Raw genomic sequence first — 19,983 nt, forward strand, 5'->3', positions numbered from 1 at the left:
TCTTTCTAACCATTCCGCTATGGATCAACAATTAGGCCAAGTTCACCTATCAGTGATGAAACAGCCCAGAAAGAATTTCGGCTTTCATTTTTGCCAAGCAACAAAATAAACAGAAAAATATCAAAAATACCACAGAAAAGCCCGGATTATTTATTCCTACATCTATTACTGTTTTCCCTCTTAACCAGTCAGAAATTACTTAATCCAATTAAATACATTTTTTCGTTACCTACCACGTGATGGGCACTCTGTATATCTGTTAAAATAATTCTTTTGCAACAAAATTTGGTTTAATTAAAACAATCCCTATGATTCATTTGCATTATTTGACATAAGTAATTTTTTTCTTTTTTTGGAATGATCCCATCTGGTTGAATGCACCAGTGACAATGGCTTAAGTTTTTCCAAAGTTGGGAGAGTAGACAGTACATGGATTTGGAGTCACTTTTTAATCTTAGCTTCACAGCTACCAGGTCTATGCTTGAGCAAGTTGTCTTGTCTGTGTGAGTTTCTTTCTTCCACTGAGAAATGGGTGTAATAGTATCTCCCTCGCTACCAGGAGCTGAAGAATGAGTGCAACAGCATGAGTTTTCCAAAATATGTCAGTTTCCCCGATCACTTTGTACTCTTAACACATCTTGCATGGCATCTAGGACAGGCTGGAACAAAAGCAAGCACTATATAGATTTGACCTGATTTATTTTGTGAATCTTCAAGTCCTACAAAAGAAATAACTTGGGCTTTGATATGAGATTACTAGAACTTTTGATGGCAGGAAGAAAAGTGCTTGTTGGGATCTTATATGCATATTTATTTTGGATTAGTGGATTATTAAAAATAGCATAATGGCCAATGTAACCCCTTAGTGCCAAGAGGTTATTAATATATGAAGTTCGAAGGATTTTTGTCTTTTTCTTCCAGTTGAATAGAAACTCTGACAGCCCCTCTTGGGAGAATGTGCTTTGAGCAGGGATGGCTATATGCACCAGAGCCCAGACCTCCCTGGTAGACATTGAGAAGTACATTACTCAGGATACTCTGGTGCCAACTCTGGAAACCAAATCAGGCTACCTGAAATCACACAAGAATTTCCTAGAAAAAACTATTAGATAGCTCACAACATTGAGGGCCTGGAGAGCTGACCTCAGAAAATGGGCGGAAACCAAGGGAGGCTGGGCACCATTAAAATCCTGTGACAGGAACAGTCTTTCTGGACTGCTGCCACCAGCCTTGACACTACTGGCTAGGCTCCTGCACAGCTACCATGTTTAATCTTGGACCTCACCTGTATATATGTCACATTCTTGATAGAGTCCTGGGTGGGAGCATCTGATTGGCCAGTTTAGGTCATATGACCATGTGCTAGAAGAGGGACCAAGTTCTGTAATGGAGATGAAGGGAGGAGGGACCCTGATATCAAGCTATCATGATTCTTAAAAACAGGTCAGATGGTACAAGGCCGGGCAGCCAAAAATAAAAAGTATCTACTACAGAAAGTTCACCTCATTTTTCCCCTGCATTGCTGTTTCTCGTTACTACAGTGGCTGGTCCTGGCTGTTTGGGGGCATGGTCCTCTCAAGAACAGACATACGGGGGGTGCTGGGAAGATGGCGGAAGAGTAAGACACGGAGATCACCTTCCTCCCCACAGATACACCAGAAATACATCTACACGTGGAACAGCTCCTACAGAACACCTACTGAATGCTGGCAGAAGACCTCAGACCTCCCAAAAGGCAAGAAACTCCCCACGTACCTGGGTAGGGCAAGAGAAAAAAGAATAAACAGAGACAAAAGAATAGGGACGGCATCTGCACCAGTGGGAGGGAGCTGTGAAGGAGGAAAGGCTTCCACACACTAGGAAGGCCCTTCGCAGGCGGAGACTGCGGGAGGCAGAAGGGGGAGCTTTGGAGCCGCGGAGGAGGACACAACAGGGGTGCGGAGGGCAAAGCAGGGAGATTCCCGCACAGAGGATTGGTGCCGACCAGCACTCACCAGTCCAAGAGGCTTGTCTGCTCACCTGCCGGGGTGGGCAGGGCTGGGAGCTGAGGCTCGGGCTTCGGTCAGAGCACAGGGAGAGGACTGGGGTTGACAGCGTGAACACAGCCTGAAGGGGGCTAGCGCGCCACGGCTAGCTGGGAGGGAGTCCGGGGAAAAGTCTGTACCTGCCGCAGAGGCAAGAGACTTTTTCTTCCCTCTTTGTTTCCTGGGGCATGAGGAGAGGGGTTTAAGAGCACTGCTTAAAGGAGCTCCAGAGACGGTCGCGAGCCGCGGCTATCAGCACGGACCCCAGAGAAGGGCATGAGATGCTAAGGCTGCTGCTGCCACCACCAAGAAGCCTGTGTGCAAGCACTGGTCACTATCCACACCCACCTTCCAGGGAGCCTGTGCGGCCCGCCACTGCCAGGGTCCTGGGATCCAAGGACAACTTCCCTGGGAGAACGCACAGTGCGCCTCAGGCCGGTGCAACGTCACACTGGCCTCTGCTGCTGCAGGCCCGCCCTGCATCCGTGCCCCTCCCTCCCCTCCGGCCTGAGTGAGCCAGAGCCCCCAATCAGTGGCTCCTTTAACTCCATCCTGTCTGAGCAAAAAACAAATGCCCTTCAGCGACCTACACGCAGAGGCGGGGCCAAATCCAAAGCTGAGCCCCTGGGAGCTGTGCGAAGAAGAGAAAGAGAAATCTCTCCCAGCAACCTCAGAAACAGCGGATTAAAGCTCCACAATCAACCTGATGTACCTGCATCTGTGGAATACATGAATAGACAACGAATCATCCCAAATTGAGGAGGTGGACTTGGAGAGCAAGATCTATGATTTTTTCCCCATTTCCTCTTTTTGTGAATGTGCATGTGTATGCTTCTGTGTGAGATCTTCTCTGTATAGCTTTGCTTCCACCATTTGTCCTACGGTTCTATTCATCCATTGTTTTTTTTTAAATTTTTTTCTTAATAATTAATTTTATTAACTTTATTATACTTTACCTTCTTTCTTTCTTTCTTTCCTTCCTTCCCTCCTTTAGACAACGAATCATCCCAAATTGAGGAGGTGGACTTTGAGAGCAAGATTTATGATTTTTTCCCCTTTACCTCTTTTTGTGAGGGTGTATGATTATGCTTCTGTGTAACATTTTGTCTGTATAGCTTTGCTTCCACCATTTGTCCTAAGGTTCTATCCGTTCCTTTTTTTTCTAAATAATTATTTATTATACTTTATTTTATTTTACTGTATCTTCTTTATTTCTGTCTTTTTTCTTTCCTTCCCTCCTTCCTCCCTCCCTCCTTTCTTTCCTTCTTGCCTTCCTTTCTTCTTCCTGTCTTTCTTTCTTCCTTCCTTCCCTCCTTTCTTTCTTTCTTCCTACTTCTACTAATTCTCTCTACTTTTATTCTGAGCTGTGTGAATGAAAGGCTCTTGGTGCTCCAGCCAGGAGTCAGGGCTCTGCCTCTGAGGTGGGAGAGCCAACTTCAGGACATTGGTCAACAAGAGACCTCCCAGCTCCACATAATATTAAACGGCGGAAATCTCCCAGAGACCTCCATCTTAACACCAGCACCCAGCTTCACTCAACGACCAGCAAGCCACAGTGCTGGACAACCTATGCCAAACAACTAGCAAAACAGGAACACAACCCCACCCATTAGCAGAGAGGCGGCCTAAAATCATAATAAGGCCACAGACACCCCAAAACACACCACCAGACGTGAACCTGCCCGCTAGAGAGACAAGATCCAGCCTCATCCACCACAACACAGGCACTAGTCCCCTCCTCCAGGAAGCCTACACAACCCACTGAAACAACCTTAGCCACTGGAGACAGACATCAAAAACAACGGGAACTACGAGCCTGCAGCCTGAAAAAATGAGACCCCAAACACAGTAAGATAAGCAAAATGAGAAGACAGAAAAACACACAGCAGATGAAGGAGCAAGATAAAAACCCACCAGACCTAACAAATGAAGAGGAAATAGGCAGTCTACCTGAAAAAGAATTCAGAATAATGATAGTAAAGATGATCCAAAATCTTGGAAGTAGAATGGACAAAATGCAAGAAACATTTAACAAGGACCTAGAAGAAATAAAGATGAAACAAGCAACAATGAACAACACAATAAATGAAATTAAAGATACTCTAGATGGGATCAAGAGCAGAATAACTGAGGCAGAAGAACGGATAAGTGACCTGGAAGATAAAATAGTGGAAATAACTACTGCCAGACAGAATAAAGAAAAAAGAATGAAAAAAACTGAGGACAGTCTCAGAGACCTCTGGGACAACATTAAACGCACCAACATTCAAATTATAGGGGTTCCAGATGAAGAAGAGAAAAAGAAAGGGACTGAGAAAATATTTGAAGAGATTATAGTTGAAAACTTCCCTAGTATGGGAAAGGAAAAAGTTAATCAAGTCCAGGAAGCACAGAGAGTCCCATGCAGGATAAATCCAAGGAGAAATATGCCAAGACACATATTAATCAAACTGTCAAAAATTAAATACAAAGAAAGCATATTAAAAGCAGCAAGGGAAAAACAACAAATAACACACAAGGGGATCCCCATAAGGTTAACAGCTGATCTCTCGGCAGAAACCCTACAAGCCAGAAGGGAGTGGCAGGACATACTGAAAGTGATGAAGGAGAAAAACCTGCAACCAAGACTACTCTACCCAGCAAGGATCTCATTCAGATTTGATGGAGAAATTAACACCATTACAGACAAGCAAAAGCTGAGAGAGTTAAGCACCACCAAACCAGCTTTACGACAAATGCTAAAGGAACGTCTCTAGACAAGAAACACAAGAGAAGGAAAAGAACTATAATAACGAACCCAAAACAATTTAGAAAATGGGAATAGGAACATACATATCGATAATTACCTTAAATGTAAATGGACTAAATGCTCCCACCAAAAGACACAGATTGGCTGAATGGATACAGAAACAAGACCCATATATATGCTGTCTACATGAGACCCACTTCAAACCTAGAGACACGTACAGACTGAAAGTAAGGGGATGGAATAACATATTCCATGCAAATGGAAACCAAAAGAAAGCTGGAGTAGCAATTCTCATATCAGACAAAATAGACTTTAAAATAAAGACTATTACAAGAGACAAAGAAGGACACTACATAATGATCAAGGGATCGATCCAAGAAGAAGATATAACAATTGTAAATATTTATGCACCCAACATAGGAGCACCTCAATACGTAAGGCAAAAACTAACAGCCATAAAAGGGGAAATCAACAGTAACACATTTATAGTAGGGGACTTTAACACCGCACTTTCACCAATGGAGAGTTCATCCAAAATGAAAATAAATAAGGAAACACAAGCTTTAAATGATACATTAAACAAGATGGACTTAATTGATATTTATAGGACACTCCATACAAAAACAACAGAATACACATTTTTCTCAAGTGCTCATGGAACATTCTCCAGGATAGATCATATCTTGGGTCACAAATCAAGCCTTGGTAAATTTAAGAAAATTGAAATTGTATCAAGTATCTTTTCTGACCACAACGCCATGAGACTAGATATCAATTACAGGAAAAGATCTGTAAAAAATACAAACACATGGAGGCTAAACAATACACTACTTAATAATGAAGTGATCACTGAAGAAATCAAAGAGGAAATAAAAAAATACCTAGAAACAAATGACAATGGAGACACAACGACCCAAAACCTATGGGATGCAGCAAAAGCAGTTCTAAGATGGAAGTTTATAGCAATACAAGCCCACCTTAAGAAGCAGGAAACATCTCGAATAAACAACCTAACCTTGCACCTCAAGCAATTAGAGAAAGAAGAACAAAAAAACCCCAAAGTTAGCAGAAAGAAAGAAATCATAAAAATCAGATCAGAACTAAATGAAAAAGAAATGAAGGAAATGATAGCAAAGATCAATAAAACTAAAAGCTGGTTCTTGAGAAAATAAAGAAAATAGATAAACCATTAGCCAGACTCATCAAGAGAAAAAGGGAGAAGACTCAAATCAATAGAATTAGAAATGAAAAAGGAGAAGTAACAACTGACACTGCAGAAATAAAAAAGATCATGAGAGATTACTACAAGCAACTCTATGCCAATAAAATGGACAATCTGGAAGAAATGGACAAATTCTTAGAAATGCACAACCTGCCAAGACTGAATCAGGAAGAAATAGAAAATATGAACAGACCAATCAAGTACTGAAATTGAAACTGTGATTAAAAATCTTCCAACAACCAAAAGCCCAGGACCAGATGGCTTCAGAGGCGAATTCTATCAAACATTTAGAGAAGAGCTAACACCTATTCTTCTCAAACTCTTCCAAAATATAGCAGAGGGAGGAACACTCCCAAATTCCTTCTACGAGGCCACCATCACCTTGATACCAAAACCAGACAAGGATGTTACAAAGAAAGAAAACTACAGCCAATATCACTGATGAACATAGATGCAAAAATCCTCAACAAAATACTAGCAAACAGAATCCAACAGCACATTAAAAGGATCATACACCATGATCAAGTGGGGTTTATTCCAGGAATGCAAGGATTCTTCAATATATGCAAATCTATCAATGTGATAAACCATACTAACAAATTGAAGGAGAAAAACCATATGATCATCTCAATAGATGTAGAGAAAGCTTTTGACAAAATTCAACACCCATTTATGATAAAAACCCTGCAGAAAGTAGGCATAGAGGGAACTTTCCTCAACATAATAAAGGCCATATATGACAAGCCCACAGCCAACATCATCCTCAATGGTGAAAAACTGAAAGCAATTTCCACAAGACAAGGTTGCCCACTCTCACCACTCTTATTCAACATAGTTTTGGAAGTTTTAGCCACAGCAATCAGAGAAGAAAAGGAAATAAAAGGAATCCAAATTGGAAAAGAAGAAGTAAAGCTGTCACTGTTTACAGATGACATGATACTATATCATATAGTATATATAGAGAATCCTAAAGATGCCACCAGAAAACTACTAGAGCTAATCAATGAATTTGGTAAAGTAGCAGGATACAAAATTAATGCACAGAAATCTCTGGCATTCCTATATACTAATGATGAAAAATCTGAAAGTGAAATCAGGAAAACACTCCCATTTACCATTGCAACAAAAAGAATAAAATATCTAGGAATAAACCTAAGGAGACAAAAGACCTGTATGCAGAAAATTATAAGACACTGATGAAAAAATTAAAGATGATACAAATAGATGGAGAGATATACCATGTTCTTGGATTGGAAGAATCAACATTGTGAAAATGAATCTACTACCCAAAGCAATCTATAGATTCAATGCAATCCCTATCAAACTATCACTGGCACTTTTCACAGAACTGGAACAAAAAATTTCACAATTTGTATGGAAACACAAAAGACCCCGAATAGCCAAAGCAATCTTGAGAATGAAAAACGGAGCTGGAGGAATCAGGCTCCCTGACTTCAGACTATACTACAAAGCTACAGTAATCAAGACAGTATGGTACTGGCACAAAAACAGAAATATAGATCAATAGAACAGGATAGAAAGCCCAGAGATAAACGCACACACATATGGACACCTTATCTTTGATAAAGGTGGCAGGAATGTACAGTGGAGAAAGGACAGCCTCTTCAATAAGTGGCGCTGGGAAAACTGGACAGGTACATGTAAAAGTATGAGATTAGATCACTCCCTAACACCATATACAAAAATAAGCTCAACATGGATTAAAGACCTAAATGTAAGGCCAGAAACTATCAAACTCTTAGAGGAAAACATAGGCAGAACACTCTGTGACATAAATCACAACCAGATCCTTTTTGACCCACCTCCTAGAGGAATGGAAATAAACACAAAAATAAACAAATGGGACCTAATGAAACTTCAAAGCCTTTGCACAGCAAAGGAAACCATAAATAAGACCAAAAGACAACCCTCAGAATGGGCGATAATATTTGCAAATGAAGCAACTGACAAAGGATTAATTTCCAAAATTTACCAGCAGCTCATGCAGCTCAATAACAAAAAAACAAACAACCCAATCCAAAAATGGGCAGAAGACCGAAATAGACATTTCTCCAAAGATATTCAGAATGCCAACAAACACATGAAAGAATGCTCAACATCATTAATCATTAGAGAAATGCAAATCAAAACTACAATGAGGTATCATCTCACACCAGTCAGAATGGCTATCCTCAAAAAATCTAGAAACAATAAATGCTGTAGAGGGTGTGGAGAAAAGGGAACACTCTTGCACTGCTGGTGGGAATGTGAATTGGTTCAGCCACTATGGAGAACAGTATGGAGGTTCCTTAAAAAACTACAAATAGAACTACCATATGACCAAGCAATCCCACTACTGGGCATATACCCTGAGAAAACCAAAATTCAAAAAGAGTCATGTACCAAAATGTTCATTGCAGCTCTATTTACAATAGCCTGGAGATGGAAACAACCTAAGTGCCCATCATTGGATGAATGGATAAAGAAGATGTGGCACATATATACAATAGAATATTACTCAGCCATAAAAAGAAATGAAGTTGAGCTGTTTGTAATGAGGTGGATAGACCTAGAGTCTGTCATACAGAGTGAAGTAAGTCAGAAAGAGAAAGACAAATACTGTTTGCTAACACATATATATGGAATTTAAGAAAAAACAATGTCATGAAGAACCTAGGGGTAAGACAGGAATAAAGACACAGACCTACTGGAGAATGGACTTGAGGATATGTGGAGGGGGAAGGGTGAGCTGTGACAGGGTGAAAGAGAGGCATGGACATATATACACTGACAAACGTAAGGTAGATAGCTAGTGGGAAGCAGCCACATGGCACAGGGATATCAGCTCGGTGCTTTATGACCGCCTGGAGTGGTGGGATGGGGAGGCTGCAAGGGAGGGAGACGCAAGAGGGAAGAGATATGGGAACATATGTATATGTATAACTGATTCACTTTGTTGTAAAGCAGAAACTAGCACACGATTGTAAAGCAATTATACCCCACTAAAGATGTTTAAAAAAAAAAAAAAGGACATACAGATATGTACTTTGCAAAGACTAAGAATGGACATAAACTTTGTAGAATGACCTGCCTCTGCATCCTGCTTTTAGCTGAGTCTGAGCTCTGAATTCCTGTCATGTGCAGAGACGAGCGTTCTCTGGAACCCAGCAAGATTACCAGTGAGCACATGCCCAGATCACAGTGGGAACCCCATGATGGAGATATTGCCTACTGACTTGCCCAAAAACGAAAAATGGGATATGAGCTGCTGAAGTACTCAAGGACAGCATGTGAAAAGCTTCTTGTTTGATTCTAGGCACCAAATAATGTTTATCTGTTTCCTTCATTCAGGCCACAGAGGATCAGTTTTGCCAAAGGAGGAGAAGCGGCTAGAGGCAAAATAGCAGCCAAGTGAAAAGTCCTTTGAAGAGGAGTGGATAGAACCACTCCTTACATTTGGAGTCAGTCAGGCCTGGCTGCAATCCCAGCCCCCAAACACTTCCTAGGACTACAGTCTTCAAACTCCCTGATCCTCAGTATCTTATCTATAAGATAGGGGCTCCCCTGGTGGCGCAGTGGTTGAGAGTCCGCCTGTCGATGCAGGGGACACGGGTTCATGCCCCGGTCCGGGAAGATCCCACATGCCGCGGAGCGGCTGGGCCCGTGAGCCATGGTCGCTGAGCCTGCGCGTCCGGAGCCTGTGCTCCGCATACGGGAGAGGCCACGGCAGTCAGAGGCCCACGTACCTCAAAAAAAAAAAAAAAAAGATAGGGATAGAGGAGATCGGATCAAATGGCGGAGGAGTAGGAGATGGAGCTCACCTTCTGCAACAAGTAGACCAAAACTACATCTACATGTGAAACGATTCTCACAGAACATCTACTGAACACTGGCAGAAGACCTCAGACTTCCAAAAGGGTAAGAAAATCTCCATGTAACTGGGTAGGACAAGAGAAAAAAAAGAGAGAATGTAATCAGGATGGGACCTGTACCCCTGGGAGGGAGCCATGAAAGAAAGGTTTCCACACCCTGGGAAGTCCCCTCACAGGCAGGGAGATCAGCCAGAGGGGGAACTTCAGAGCCTTGGAGGAGAGCACAGCAACCCGTCTGCAGAGAGCAAAATGGAGAGAGACCTGCACAGATGGTCAGTGCTACCCAGCACTCCTCAGCCTTAGACCCTCCTCTGCCGTGGCGGGGTGGGGGCTGGGTGCTGAGGCTCGGACTTCAGAGGTCAGACCCAGGGAGAGGACTGGGGTTGGCTGCATGGAGACAGTCTGAGGGGGCTAGGGTGTGGTGCACACACCCAACAGAGTACGTGAAGAAGCCTGGGCCCACCAGAGAGGGAAGGCGCCATTGTTGGGGGGCACACAAGGAGAGGGGCATGTCCACCATAGGAGGGTCTTTCTCTGCTTGCGCGCTCTCAGGTGGCAGGGCACTGCCTACACGAGCTTCAGGGGTGGGTGCAAACTGCTGCTGCCATCTCAGATTCCAGAGGTGGGCGCGGGCCGCTACTGCCACCAAGAGTCCCATGACTGGGTGCCAACCACTTCCCCTGCCTCCCTGGGAGTATGTGCGGATCACGCACCTGCACACCCCCATCCAGCAGATAACAGCCAGCACACGCGAGGAAGGAGGTGGCAAGCATCCAAACCAAAAACAGCCCTCACGCCAACATTAAACCCACACACGCTACGCAGGGAAGCTCCTGCATATCAATAGCCCTCCAAGACTACGGTAGATAGTTACTTCTCCTAAACTCACAGAGGAAGAGGAATATAAGCAAAATGAAGAAGCAGAGGAACCACTCCCAGTTAAAGGACCAAGAGTATTCCTCTGAAGGAACAAACAGTGAAACAGACCTCTTCAGTCTAATAGACACTGAGCTCAAAAACGAGGTAATGAAAATACTGAAGGACTTAAGAAAAATCTATGGAGAGAAATGCAGATTACTGTAAAAAGAAACCAGAAACTATAAGGAGGAGCCAAGAAAAATTAGAAGATTCATTTCCTGAGACAAAAGCTGAGCTAAAAGCAATGAATAGTAGAATGAATAAGTGCTCTGGAGAATAGAATAATGGAAATTACCCAATCAGAACAGCAGACAGAAAGCCAATTAAAAAACAAAAATGAAAACAATATAGGAGACCCATGGGATAATATAAAGCGTGCCAAGCTACGCGTAATAGGGATTACAGAGGGAGAAGAAAGAGAAAAGGGGATTGAAAATGGATTTGAAGAAATTGTAGCTAAAAACTTCCCAAACCTATAAAAGGAAACATTATCCAGAGACAGGAAGCACAGAGGGTCCCAAACAAGATGAACCCAAAAGACCTACACCAAGACATAATAAAAGTGGCAAAAGTTAGAGGGTTCTAAAGGAAGCAAGAGAAAAACAAAGAGTTCACTATAAGGGAACCCCCATAAAGCTATCAGCTGCTTTCTCTACAGAAACGCTGCAGGCCAGAGGGAGTGGCAAAATATATTCAGAGTCTTGAAAGGGAAATCTGCAACCTAGAATACTCTACCCAGCAAGATTTTCATTTAGAATGGTGGGAGAAATAAAGAATTTCTCAGACAAGCAAAAATGAAAAGAATACCATAATACTAAACCTACCCTAAGAGAAATATTGAAAGGTCTTCTCTAAATAGAAAAGAAGAAAGAAGATATAGGAAGGAGGAAATCACAATTGGAAAGTAAATCACTTAAAATAGGCAACAAATTTGACCTAGAAGAAATGGACAACTTTCTAGAAACACAGAACCTACCAAAATTGAATCAAGAAGAAATGGATAATTTGACAGATGAATCACTAGAAGCGAAATGGAATCTGTAATAATAATAAAAAAAACCCTCCCTACAAACAAAAGTCCAGGACCAGATGGCTTCACAGGAGAATTCTACCAAACATACAAAGAATAACTTATACTGGTCCTTCTCAAACTCTTTCAAAAAACTGAAGAGGAGGGAACACTCCCAAAGATGTTCTATGAAGCCACCAGATACCAAAACCAAAGATACCACCAAAAAAGAAAATTACAGGCCAACATCTTTGATGAATATAGATGCAAAAGTTCTCAACAAAATATTACCAAACCAAACCCAACAACACATAGAAAAGATCATACACCACGATCAAGTTGGATTCACCCCAGGCTCACAAGGATGGTTCAACGTACACAAATCAATCAATATAACACATTAAGAAATGAAAAATCAAAAACCACATGATCAGCTCAATAGATGCAGATAAAGCATTTGACAAAACTCAACATCAATCCTTCATAAGAACTCATACAAAAGTGGGTATAGAGGGAACATATCTCAACATAACGAAAGACATTTATGACAAACCCACAGCCACTATAATACTCAATGGTGAAAAGATGAAAGTCTTCCCACTAAAATCTGGAACAAGACAAGAATGTCCACTCTCACCACTTCTATTAGACACAGTATTGGAAGTCCTAGCCACAGCAATCAGACAGGAAAAGAAATAAAAGTTATCCAAATTGGAAGGGAAGATGTAAAAATTTCACTATCTGCAGACGACATAATAGAAAACCCTAAGAACTCCACACAAAAACTACTAGATCTAATAAATGAATTCAGCAAAGTAGCAGAATACTACTACAATATACAATACAATATTTGCAAATGACACAACCGACAAGGGCTTAATCTCCAAAACATACAAACAGCTCATACAACTCAAAAAGCAAACAACCCAATAAAGAAATGGGCAGAACACCTTAATAGACATTTCTCCAAAGAAGACATACAGATAGCCAGTAGGCACATGAAAAGATGCTGAACATCACTAATTATTAGAGAAATGCAAATCAAAACTACAATGAGGTACCACCTCACACTGGTCAGAAAAAATCTACAAACAACAAACGCTGGAGAGGGTGTGGAGAAAAGGGAACCCTCCTACACTGTTGGTGGGAATGTAAGTTGGTGCAGCCACTATGGAAAACAGTGCGGAGGTTCCTCAGAAAACTAAAAATACAGTTGCCACATGATCCAGCAATTCCCACTCCTGGGCATATATCTGGAGAAAACTGTAATTCAAAAAGATACATGCACCCCTATGTTCATAGCAGCACTATTCACAATAGCCAAGACGTGGAAACAACCTAATTGTTCATCAACAGACGAATGGATAAAGAAGATGTGGTATACTTATACAATGGAATACTACTAAGCCATAAAAAAGAAAGAAATAACGCCATTTGCAGCAACATGGATGGACCTGGAGATTAGCATACTAAGTGAAGTAAGTCAGAAAGAGAAAGACAGATACCATATGATTTCACTTATATGTGGAATCTAAAATACGGCACAAATGAACTCATCTACAAAACAGAAACAGACTCACAGATATAGAGATCAGACTTGTGGTTGCCAAGGACGAGGTGGGATGGGAAAGGGATGGACTGGAAGTTTGGCTTGGTAGATGCAAACTATTACATTTAGAATGGATAAACAACAAGGTCTTACTGTATAGCACAGGGAAATATATCCAATCTCCTGGGATAAACCATAATGGAAAAGAATATTTTAAAAGAGAATGTATATATGTGTATAACTGAGTCACTTTGCTGTATAGTAGAAATTAGCACAACATTGTAAAGCAACTGTACTTCAATTAAAAAAAACAACTATTGTACATCCATACAGTGGATTTCTATTCAAGAATAAAAAGAAATGAACTACATACCTGCTCCAACATGGATGAACGTCAGCTCATTCTTCTAAGCGGAAGAAGCCAGGTGCAAAATTCCATTTATATGACATTTTTAAAGTGACACAATTGCAAAGGCAGAGAATCAGATCAGAGGTTGCCAAGGGCTACGAATCAAAGGAGAGGATAAAGGACTGACCACAAAGGTGCACATGGAAATATTTTGGGGTGATGGTAGTTACATAAATGATTGTTTGTCCAACTTGCCTGATGGCCCATGAGTGGTGTTGCACCAGCAGACGACAGGTTCCCCAGCGAAGGCAGAATCAGACTAATAGGCAGCTTCTGGAACTATGCTGTTAAGTACAAGGCCCGGTACAATAATTATTCATTGAATAAATTAATACACTTATCCTTCAAGGAAAAAAAAAGTGCTTGTCAAAACTTATGTAACTGTCCACCCAAATTTTTGATTTTTGCCTTTATAAATTTCACTTCAATAAACTTGACTTTGGGGGAAACAAAATAAAATAAAATTAAAATTAAATAGGGATAACGTATGCCTAAAAGTGGGTGGTTGTGGGGATTAGAAATCATCTACTGAAAGCATTCAGCCAAACTCCTGCTCAGCCAATGCTTGGTCCTCTCTGCTCTTCCTCACTCACAGAAGAAAACAGAGAAGTCAGCATAGTTACTCAACTGTAAAACACGAAGTTTCAAGAAGCCGTTTAAGTAAAGTCAAAGGTCAGATTTCAATGGTGAAATAAAACACCAGTGTCAAGAAGAAAGGGCACTGAGGAGGGAGGCAGGGCTGTGGCATCAGCATAACTTCTGTATCAACACTGAAGCTCTTTAGTGCTGGAGTCACCTGGCGAAGGCGAGACTAGGAGAGGAATCAAAGACAAGAGAAGTCATTTTTACGGTGCACATATGGTGCTTTAAGCTGGACGCTCCACCCACATTATCATACTGAACTACACCCCAGGAAGTAGGTCCGTTATTACCCCCACTGTGTGGATAGTGAAACTGAGGCACAGAGAGGCAGTGAGTAGGTTTCTTCTAACCTTTGTTTTCCCGTTGAGGTGGCAGAAGATTACTGCATCCATCAGTTCCAGAGTTTATATCTCTTCCCCTCAAGAAAGCAACCAGCCTGGGGTAGGAACCACTTAGTCCCATTTCAGTTTTGGAGATTGGGTCAGGTGCCAACCGTGGTCTAGACAACACGGATGAGGACAGGCAGAGGGAGAATGGGGTCCACCTGAAAAAGCATAAGGGCTCTGGTGTATCCAGGAAGATGGCCGGGGTGGGTGGGAACACTGCATCAGCAAGTCCAGGAGGCCCCGTTCACATTTTAATGCTGTTAAGAAAATGAGCCAAAAATTAGAGACAAAGCAATAGGATACCTGCATGTGCCCTCAATGTCACCCTTAGCCATTGTTTAACTGGCTCATCAAGAATTATTTAATCATCTAGGTAGGACAGGAGTTGGCAGAACTGTGAGCCTCGGCCATATGCGTTTGTAAATGAAGGCTTATTGGAACAGCCATGTCCATTTGTTTAGGTATTAGCTACGGTTTTTGTGTTACACTGTCAGAGTTCAAAAGAGATCATACGATCTCGAAAGCCAAAACTATTTCCTACCTAGCTCTTTAAAACATTTGCTGCATCCCTGACCTGGGAGAATGTACCTGTATTTGAATTTGCTATTTACTAGTATTTGATTAGAGCCCGGATACTCTGAAGTTATATGTCTGCTGACTGGTCAATTTCTGTAAGGTAGAAAACAAAACCAGAAGTCTACAGCTTTATTGCTCTGTAAGACATTAAGCAGTTTTATAATCTATTAACAAATTCATTTCAGTATCTCTTTGACTGACTGACTCTATAAATTCCCTTCCTCTGATTCTCCTTTGAACCAGATTTGCCATCCTAATGATCTCCTCATGAATTGATAAAGTGAATTTTTTTTTTTTTTTTTTTTTTACAGTATGCAGGCCTCTCACTGTTGTGGCCTCTCCCGTTGCGGAGCACAGGCTCTGGACGTGCAGGCTCAGCGGCCATGGCTCACGGGCCCAGCCACTCTGCCGCACGTGGGATCTTCCCGGACCGAGGCGCAAACCCGTGTCCCCTGCATCGGCAGGCGGACTCTCAACCACTGCGCCACCAGGGAAGCCCGTGAATAGATTTTTGATTCATGTTCATTCTATTTCATATGAGTCAGCTTTGGGAACATTATACTTTGACAACTCCAAGGGATGGCATGGAATACAACATGAATGGTGATAATTCTTAAAATAGGGATGGTAGGTACCCTGTTGGTACCCACTACTATACTGTAGCTCATTTAATCCACGCAACAGTCCTATAAAGTATGTTAACTTACAAAATGGAGAAATTAAGGTAATAGCAAAAGCTACCTCATAGGGTGATTCTGGCGGTCAAAAAAGATAGTGCAAGCGTTTAGCAAAGTACTTAGTGCCTAATACTCATTCATTAAATGCCAGCTATGATTATTAGTATTGATGGTATTATCCTTTGTATGCGTTGTTTCTTTGGTTGAAAGTAACAAGTGTTTGACTCCTACCAGCTTTAGCAAATAACAAGAAGAAGAAAATAATTGGAACAAACATCTTGAATGCACAGAATCCAAGGAAGGGCTAATAAGCAGCTGACCCGCAGGGCTCTCTTCTCTCCACAAGGACTGAGACTCTGAGAGACAAAGAGCCTGCCATGTCTGAAGATTCCAGTGACTGGGTTTGGTAGGGCTGTAAACCCTGAGCAGGTAGGGAGTTGGCCTCATTTCTTCTACCCTGTAAAGCGAAGCAAAGACTATAATGTCCTCACCTTTGTGTCCCCGTGTTGCTCAGCATGGTACCTGCCCCATGGTACATGCTCGATAAGAGTTTATGGAGCTAGATTACCAGCAGGTAGACAGGGATGATAAGCAGATACGACTGGCAAGAAAAGTCGAGATCATCTACAGAAAGAGTAATATATCTGACCTGGTAGTGTAGAGGGAGGCCAGGTTAGGGTGGAAGGGGGCTTAAGTGGTAGCCTAAGGCTACATTTCCTCTTCACAACTATACAATGAAATCAAGGTAATATTCCCAGCACCGGAGCATGCAGAATTCACTTCTGTGTTCTGGCTTTGTCATTGGGATCCTCCTCTGCTTTTGGGAGGAGCTGGGAGACAAGACCTGCTCCCCTTAACCCCTCAGGGCACCAAGCGGCCAGTTTTATTGCATTATGGGAGCTGTCTACGTCAACTGCACTGACAAGACACGCCAGGCCTCTGCACACATTCTGATCCTTCTAATCCCTTTAGCTCCATCACCTGGACGTGTTATTTGAAATTGATTTTTAAACGTCTGAGTAATTGAGGTTTATGTGTAGTTGCCTCTCAGCCACAGAGGTAAGCTGAGGCTGTTTATATCCTCATTAAACGCTGATTAAGAGTGATTGCATTACTGGAGGCCCCAATTGATGCCATTCCTCAGGGCTCCCACGCGAGAACAGCTTCCATACTTGGCAGATGTGAGCGTCTGGAGAGCAGAAATAGTACAGAGTTGGGCTTTGCATCCCCTGAGTGTCTTTGGCAGATGATCAGCTCTAACAGGAGGCAATCTTCCAGGCCGCCCATGGGTTCCATCTCTGGGACGTGTATAAACCATCAGGTTCTGGTGAAGGCAAAATACCCACTTTTTTCCCCAGAAACATGGGACTCTCACTGGAGTCAATCTTATGACCAAAGTTTTGAGGTAGGAAGTCTAATGGTCTTTTAACCTTAGGCAAGTCCCAGAGCCTCTCTTTCCCTCTTTCCTCTTTTTATTTTTTTCTGCCCAGTGTCCCACTCACCGTGTGTGTGTGTGTGTGTGTGTGTGTGTGTGTGAGACCCTGGGCTCGTTCTTTACCAAACAAATTGCCTTCAGATTTGGCACAGACCAGGGAACAAAAGAGACTAATAGGAAGGGTTGTGATCTTAAAAATATCCTCTGTCTTCCATGCTCTTGAGAGTAGCTTTGCCACCGCCCATTCCAGGAGAAACAGAGTTTTGGGGTTGGAAGTGATGTGGAGAGACAAGCTCTGATGCTGACGTCAGAAAGACCCGGGTTTGAATCATGGCTCAACCGTTAAAAGCTGCATAGTGACTGGCACAATCCCGAATGTCTCTTGGTTCATTCTCTGCATCTGTGAAATGGGGATAGCAAGGCCTACTTCATAGGGTGAGCGTGAAGACATAATGAAATAAGGTGTATAAGGGACTGGGCATAAAAAGAGTTCACTCAATGTGAGTTTGTTTTTCCCTGAAGGGATTGTAGAGGTCATCAGAATAATAATAATAGTACCCCCACCGCCTGGCCCTTGCAGATCTTTTTTTTCAAGTCTTGCATTCTCCACTATGGATCATGTCCTCTAAGTTCTATGAAAGAATGTTAACAAAATTCTGAAGAGAAAAGGAAGGCTGAAAAGGCAGGACTGAGATCTCCAACCTTCGTTAGGACATACACTACCTGCAGTAGCTCACTTTTTATCTATTTATATATTGAGACTCTATGTAATTTTTACATCGAAAAATGTACACTACTTTGAAAAGAAGAATTGACTACCGTTAGAAAATTCATAGAGTCCACAAGGTAAAGTTAAAGCTCCCATTTCCTATCATACTGTAATGCCCTCTCACCACACCAGGTGGCAGAAGCTCCTTGGCATGTATGTGAGGAAATCTCACAACCTGTCTGGACTAGTGTATCACTAAAGCTTTTGCAACAGAGAAAGGAAGATGCACACAGGTCCAGATAATAAGGGTTAAGTCTCTAGGACTTAAAGTTCCTCTCTTTCTTTTAAGCCAGACCTAAAGCAGCAGAGGTCTCATTGCATTTGGGCTTTTCAAAGTTGTCCCTAAAACACTGTTAGTCTCTACTGCAGCACTTTGCACAGAGCTAGGCATTTGGTAGGAATTCAGCTTGTGTTAGTCAACAGAAGAGTCTCCATTCCAAGTAGATCAGACCTCTCTGTCCTCGTGGCCTGTGCTGCTCTGTCCTCAAAGACCCAGCAAGTGTATGTTTTGCACTGAATGTATGCCAACAGAACTAAGTAAGGAGAAGCTGCCAGGGTCGGGAGGTAGCAGGGAGGACCTCACAGAGGGGGCGAGAGTGAAATGGGCCCTGCCAGAGGGTTAGGACCTGGAAGGGCAGAGAGAAGGCAAACGATTCTTGGTAGGATGCAGAGTCAGAGCAAAAGCGAGAAGCAGGACTGAGCAGAGTATGTGAGTAAGAAAAAAGATGACTAGGCTTTGAGTGCATGGGATTCAAGAGAAATGGAAACATGTGGCTCCCTGGATGATGCTAGAAAATGTTGGGTCCCTGTCCTCAATTTTGATCAGAGACTTCACAGTTACCATTAAGCAGTGCAAATAGAGATCTTCTCTCCCGTTATTTTTTATTTTTTTTTTTTTATGCAGTATGCGGGCCTCTCACTGCTGGGGCCCCTCCCGCTGCGGAGCACAGGCTCCGGACGTGCAGGCTCAGCGGCCGTGGCTCACGGGCCCAGCCGCTCTGCGGCACGTGGGATCTTCCCGGACCGGGGCACGAACCCGCGTCCCCTGCATCGGCGGGCGGACTCCCAACCACTGCGCCACCAGGGAAGCCCTCTCCCGGTATTTAACCAGAATCTGTGCCACTTCCACAACTGAAATGAGTTAAGTAGGGGCAAAAGGTTAGTCCAATAAATTTATTGGATCTTTTTATGCAGACACTTAAAAAAAAGTGGGCTCATTTAACCCAAAGAGCAACCCTATTTACACATTTATTATTCATTCAACATAAATGTATTCAGTGTTAAATTGTTCTGGGCTCCGGGCATACAGCAGTATGTAAAACACCCCAAGTCCCCGTCCTTGTGGAGCTTATATTTACAGGGGAGAAAAGAACAATAAATAAATAACATGTGGTAGCATTAAGAAACATGATGTCGGCGTGTTCATCCTTCCCTCGGAGAGAGGAGACTGAGGCACGGAGCGCTTACACAAAACGCCCAGGGTCACCACCCCCCTCCACCTGGGTCCACAGCACACCCAGACATAGATGTCTTTCAATTCTGTCTTTTTAACCACATGGCTATTCCTCTTATCCTCTGGACATGACTGGAAAATTTCTAGCCTTTTCCCTTGAAATGCTTTCATCCTTTAAGCCAAAGGAACTAGCCAACATCCACCTAACGCCTCCGAGAAACAGGTCAGGCCCGTGCCTGCCCCCAGGATGATTCTGAGTCTACAGAGCTAACTTCTTTCGGGAGCCCTGAACA

This window comes from Phocoena phocoena, chromosome 16 (assembly GCF_963924675.1).
Source record: "Phocoena phocoena chromosome 16, mPhoPho1.1, whole genome shotgun sequence".
NCBI lineage: Eukaryota > Metazoa > Chordata > Mammalia > Artiodactyla > Phocoenidae > Phocoena > Phocoena phocoena.